Source organism: Limulus polyphemus, unplaced genomic scaffold, assembly GCF_000517525.1.
Source record: "Limulus polyphemus unplaced genomic scaffold, Limulus_polyphemus-2.1.2 Scaffold80, whole genome shotgun sequence".
In the NCBI taxonomy this organism is placed as follows: Eukaryota; Metazoa; Arthropoda; class Merostomata; order Xiphosura; family Limulidae; genus Limulus; species Limulus polyphemus.
Window position 1 is genome coordinate 1,292,717 of NW_013665690.1, and position 6,692 is coordinate 1,299,408.

Below are 6,692 nucleotides of genomic sequence, written 5' to 3' on the forward strand. Positions count from 1 at the left end.
ATTCATTATATTCTCACAGGGAGAGCTTCCAGTCATACCGTGTGGAGAACCATCTTTATTAATTGTATTGTGTTTCCTGATCGAGATAATAGGAATAGCTTTATTTTATAAAGGGCTACAACTTGAACAAGCTGGTGTAGTTTCTGTTGTTCGAGCAGCCTCTCATATTATTTTTCTTTTCTGTTGGCAACTGTTTTTCTTCAAAGAAATTCCAGACATTTGGAGTATCTCGGGTGTAACAATAGTTATTTCTTATATTATATGTAGTAGTTTGGGCAAATACTTTATGTGTATTTATTACTGTATGTAATAGATTAGTTTTACTTATTTTCGCACGTAACTGTATCTTATTTTGTGAGCGAAATCTGTTGAATTCCAGTGTTTGTGTTGAGAGTTAAGTTTGATTTGTTCTAATACTCTTTCATTTCGTTTTATTGTGTTACTTGTAGGCACAGTCTCCATATTTGATATGTTATTTATGTTTCCTGTTTTATGTGTTCAAAATGAATTGTCCCCCCGCTGGGACAAGGGTAAGTCTACGGATTTACAACGCTAAAATCAGGGGTTCGATTCTCGTCGGTGGACACAGCAGATAACCCAATTTGGCTTTGCTTTGAGAAAAACACACACAGATTGAATTATTACACAAAGACCGTTTTCTAATTATTTTGTGTGATGAAGAATATTACAGAGAAAAATATATATCTATATCACTTTTGCAAATTTAGGCAACTGCACATGGGTGATTCTTTCATGCTTGCCAGCCCTGTCAACCAAACTACACTGCCTCCCATTTCATCATCAACACAAAGTCTCTCCCTTTATGCCTGTCTTCTAACTGTAGGTGTTTTTTCTCACCTTCTATTTTTAAGTGTTTATTCTCAGTTTACAAGCATTTTATTTCTAATTGTATCTTAGGAAGCTTTAAATCATTACCATGATAACTTAAGCAAACAACACTCCCAGTTCCCTAATTTTAACTAAACTCAAGGCTATAAAAATTACCAATCTTGACTCCTGCCGCACATAGAATTTCACGAATTTCATTTGTTTTCAAATTGTCATTATATGTTATATACAATTCTTTACATTTATTTATCAACTGACTTTTTGTCAGTAACTTACAACTCTCTATCATGCTAGAATTAATTCTTTACTCTTAAAAGAGCGAACCACACAGTTTATAACTACTAAAATTAACTTATTTCACCATCAAAACCAACCTAGGCAAGATAAGAAAAGGAAACTTACTCTACTTCCCAACTTCACTGCTTCATCCAGTTGACTTTCCTCCTAGGCTTTTGTTGATGTAGTTCCATCTTCAGAATTTTTTTCATCGTTGGGGTTCGATTGCTAATTAATTGATGAATCCCACTTCTGACACTACTTTCTTATAATCATGCTATAATCGTACTTCGTTTTTCTTTCATTCCCTTCCTTTGTCCATCAACTTTATTTGTGTTGTAGTTATCATCCTCATAAATTGAATAATACCAATATAAACATAACATGTTTTGTTTCTTACAAGCATCATATTACTATCTTCCTTTACCTTTCTCGGTTTATTCATTCTCTCTGACACATCTCTCTGCCTTCTATTTCTGTCTTTTATATTCCTTTTTCAAACCCATCTCTAACTGTTCCTTTTCCTTATGACCTTGCACCTGTTTCCCATATTTCCGAATATAATCTTTCATATCCATAGTGGGGCTTGTAGTCTCCATATCAACTGAATTTAGAAAGATGGAGGCTATAGCTTCTTACTCCAAACATTTTCTAATAACAGAGTACTATGAGCCCCTAATTGCTTAGAGACTAACCAAAGACCCGCTGCTTTCTCACACTCTCTCATCTTTAACTGATGTTACCTTACACCTAACTTCATAAGAGATGATGTAACTTACTTCTTTATATATAGTTGATCTTCACTACTTTCGTGTGTAATATTTTCCATGTAAACTGCTAGGATGTCCAGTTTCTGGTCATTGGAACAATTTATTGGAAATGTCTGATGCAAAACCTATACTTACACCTTATTTGGTGGGTGGGGCTAGAAGAGAGATAATATTAAGATAGCAGGCTATGATCTTGTGTTACCTGAGGTATAGAAACAAATGAATATACTGAGTGTTTTTAGAGTATCATATAAAGTGTATTTTCACATTTTCGATGGGACTTAATAAAGGATAAAAATGTTGTTTTAGAACAAACTACACAGTGGATCACGTGCACTCTGTCCACCACAAGGAATCAAACCCTGCACGTAGGTGTTGTGATCCCTAAACTTATAACTGATCTACTGGGGTACGGGTTTGAAAATAAATGCCCCTATTTACAATAAAGTGAATGTTAACCTATTTGAATTAAGTGTTTAGGATGTTAAAAGCTAACCATCATAGTGGATCTGCCCTCAATAATTTCTAGTTTGTTGGCTTATTTATTTGATATGACACAGTCTTGGCCAAAAGGTTTGCATATTTTCTAACAAATAAGGTCATTATTATTCATATGGAATAAAAATACACTTATTGTTGTCAAACTGAGAAATGCATGTTATATTAAACATCTACATATGTAATTTGTATAATGAGGCAGGTTCTATGGACATCATGAACGATTTATTAGAACAGTAAACATTTTTTTCAGACATCTGTAGAAAGATGTGTAATTCAGCATTCCACTTGTCACAACGAAACCTTACCTAAACATATATAATGACAAAATATAACATCAAATTTTTATAAATAGTATCTGTAACCTTATATCAGTTCATATTAAACATTCAGTTGTTGGTTGGTTTTCCTCCTACTCTACAGGGCGATGTGTCATGCTGTCGATGAGGTTATTCATATAATACAAAGTGATTTAATCCCAACGTATCACTAGAATTCGTTGTAACTCAACTACAATAGCTGGTTTAGAGTCGTGGATAGCAACACTTCTCAATGGGATTACAATCTGGAGACTTTGCTGGCCATAGCAATCTTGTTACATCGTACTGGTTGAAATAATCCTGTACAATACATTGCACTGTGAGCAGTGGCATTGTTATCCTGCGACACAAAATTATTGCCATACCATACCCTAGAATACGGCAAAAACATAGTCTCCATGTGATGTCTGTAGGAGGCGCCATTGACGTTTCCCTCGAGGATATGAAGAGCAGTTTTTCACCATGAAAAATAGCTGCTCAAACGTGTACTGCACCACTTCCTTTGTGTTCCCTAAAGGAAAGACAGTATACTCTCATCTATTCTCTAGGCAAATGATGAACACAAATCTTATCAACCGCTTTAGCAGGTCATAAACAGGATTCATCTGAAAAGATGGTATGTCATCAGTGTCCCGATTGTAAGCTGCTACGCTATCTTGTCCAAGTGACACGGTGACGCTGGTGAATTCTGGTTAATATTGGTCTGCACATAGTCCTTCTTGCAAAATAACTTTGTTTGGTCAGTCTCCTATTCACTGTTCTCCTGGAAGGCATGGAATGAATATGTTAATGTATATATGGATATATATAAACAAGTTACAACCATGTTCTTTACAAGATTATTTAAAAAATTGTTAATTTAAAAAATGGGAATAGGGATCTTCAAAACAACAAAGAAACAAGATAAGTAGCTTAAGGTGGAAAATGTAATAGCAAAAAAGAAAAAAAAAAACTTACAAGCTTAAGGTCTGAGACATAGTGTTGACATTATTTCCTCTTTTTTGACTTTCCCAAATATTACAGCTTTTAGACATTGAGTCAAATTAAGGATTTGTAGCTTGAGAAAATAATGCCAACATTATGTCCCAAACATTAAACTTATGTGTTTACTTTTTTGGTGATTGGATTTTTAATGTAAGCTACCTATGTCGTTTCTATATTTTTTGACGATGCCTATTCCCCCTCTTTTTAAATTGTCAGTTTTTAATAATCAGATTTTCTTAGTTTTTACGTATATCATGAACATAAGTCTAGCCCCGTATGTCAAGGTGGTTAGAGTGCTTGACTCGTAATCTGAGGGTCGCGAGTTCGAATCCCCGTCCCACCATACCAGCTCGGCCTTTCAGCCGTTGGGACGTTATAATGTGACAGTCAATCCCACTATTTGTTGGTAAAAGAGTAGCCCAAGAGTTGGCGGTGGGTGGTGATGACTAGCTGCCTTCCCTCTAGTCTTACACTGCTAAATTAGGAACGGCTAGCGCAGATAGCCCTCGTATAGCTTTGCGCGAAATTGAAAAACAAACAAACAAAAGTCTTTATAATAGCAATATTGTCCTATTTGAAACAGTTTAGTTTAATGAAATACGTAGTTGGTGTATGATGCTCTCTCTGGAAACAATGAAAATCTTTGGATTGGTTTCATGCAGATTGGCTATTGCTCCTGATTGTTTGTTTGTAATTAAGCAAAAAGCTACACAATGGGCTATCTGTGCTCTGCCCACCACGGGTATCGAAACCCGAATTCTAGCTTTGTAAGTCCGCAGATATACCGCTGTGTCACTGGGGGGCATGTTCCTGATATCATTTCCACAAAGACTAAGATTGTTTATCTTATTTGTTTGTTTAGCTGTTCTGAATAAACTAATTTTATTTTGAAGTATTACATTAAGCATGTATCATAATATGGATCACTTTTAAGCTTTATACATTTCTAGCCTAGAGCTTATGTTCGGTTCCAACGTGTTTCAGGAAAATATTGATTTTATTATTTAGCATAACAAATAGCATTATCTTGGTAGTGTTTTCAGCGGTATGTCCTTGCTCTAAACACCATGAGAAGACCATGTTATCTAATTGTGTAAAAGGTCGGTAAGGTCATTTGTTATGGTATGCATCATTCATGGACAAGTACACGCGCTCGTAAGCCTTAGCCTATTTGTATGAATAGAATAGTGAAATATAAAATATTGATTAAAAACATATATAAAGGTTGTCTTGTAGTTTCTTAACGACTGCTTTATGAATAAAGTTACCAGTGCCACTTTGTAGTTAAACAGTACAGTGTGGCTGATTCTCTCGTAGCTGTATAATAGTTATATATTTTAAAAATATATAAATAATTTTCAGATTAACATATGTTAATTTATATTTAAATGCTTATTTTTGTATTTTTATATTTACAAATGGAAACAATTTATTTGAAATGATGTTATCTTTTGAAACTGGAAACGGGTTTTCTTTTAATTATCTTCTGCTAGAAATATATTGTTTAGTAACGTAACTGAATACCTCCTCGTTATGTTGCAGTAGTGTTTTATTTCGGAATTTCTACAACAATTTGACCAATAAAATTGTGTATTTCACACAATTGCCACTGTAATCAGTTCCAGTTCATTATATTGATCTGTGATGCCCTTGGTGTTCTAACTCATATATTTATCTGTTCTGCTTTGTTTGTTCAAATCAGGTAATTATCTGAATTAAAGATTTGAAACTCTACAAAATATTTGAAAACGAAACTGTAATTAATACTTTGTAGAAAGTGCATAAAGGGTATGAAAATATGCGAAGAATGCTCAAGAAATTCTTGGTTTTGGGACAAGTGCCTTATAATACTTTGCAATTTGTGGCGCCATCTTTTGTTGCCAATTAGATTTTTTCTTCCATAATTTTGTTTTGAGAAAGTGTCCCCCAGTGGCGCAGTGGTAAGATTGATGGATTATAATTCGATGACGAGGAACCCACTTTGAGACTAATAATGGCTGGAGACGGCTTAAATGGGTAATGAAGAAAAACTTTAATATAAGTTTAACATGACAGCAAATGTACAACGTTTCGACAAGGTTTTGTCATCATCAGGTGATGGATTATAACGCTAAAAACAGGGTTTCAATACACTTGATGAGCACATCACAAATAGCCCATTGTGTAGCTTTGTGCTTAAGAACAACAACAAAAACAACACAAAACTTAAGAAAATGTACAAATGTATATGTAACGAAATAATAAATAACGGTAAAAAAGATCTACTGTTGGAACATTACTTTAAAAAAAATATAGATATAATTTCCTATTATTTTACAGATCTAAAGCTATGTGGTCAAATCTACAAACATCGTATTTGTAAACTTATGCGCTCATAAGTATAAATATTTTTATTTATACTTGTATTGTTGTCTCCTGTCACATTCGTAAATTTCATATGGTGAATTATAATCTTTCATGCTGAGGTTACTAGAGTAAAAACAATACAGACTGTAGGGAACCCTACAATATAGTTGAATCCTTTTCTTTTTTGTTTTAAAATAAAATATTAAATTGGAAGAAATATAGTGAGTATAATATAAATTTGTTCTGATTGGATGGTTCAAATTCAAACGTTTATCACCAGTTTTTGTACTAAAGGCATATTAGTATACGAAATAGGCCCGGCATGGCCAGGTGGATAAGGCGCTCGACTCACAATCTGAGGGTCGCGGGTTCGAATCCGCATACCACCAAATAGGTGGTGATGACTAGCTGTCTTCCCTCTAGTCTTACACTGCTAAATTAGGGACGGCTAGCGCAGATAACCCTCGTGTAGCTTTGTGTGAAATTTAAAACAAGTTAACAAATTTCCTACTTACCACCTAGAACGTGACCTTCAGTAGTTAATACATTATCGAACGAAGCTGAAGGATAGACGAGACAGAGTTTGCCGACTATTTAGAATGTATAGAACAGATATTTTTGGCACAATTATAAACATGCATCTAACTTG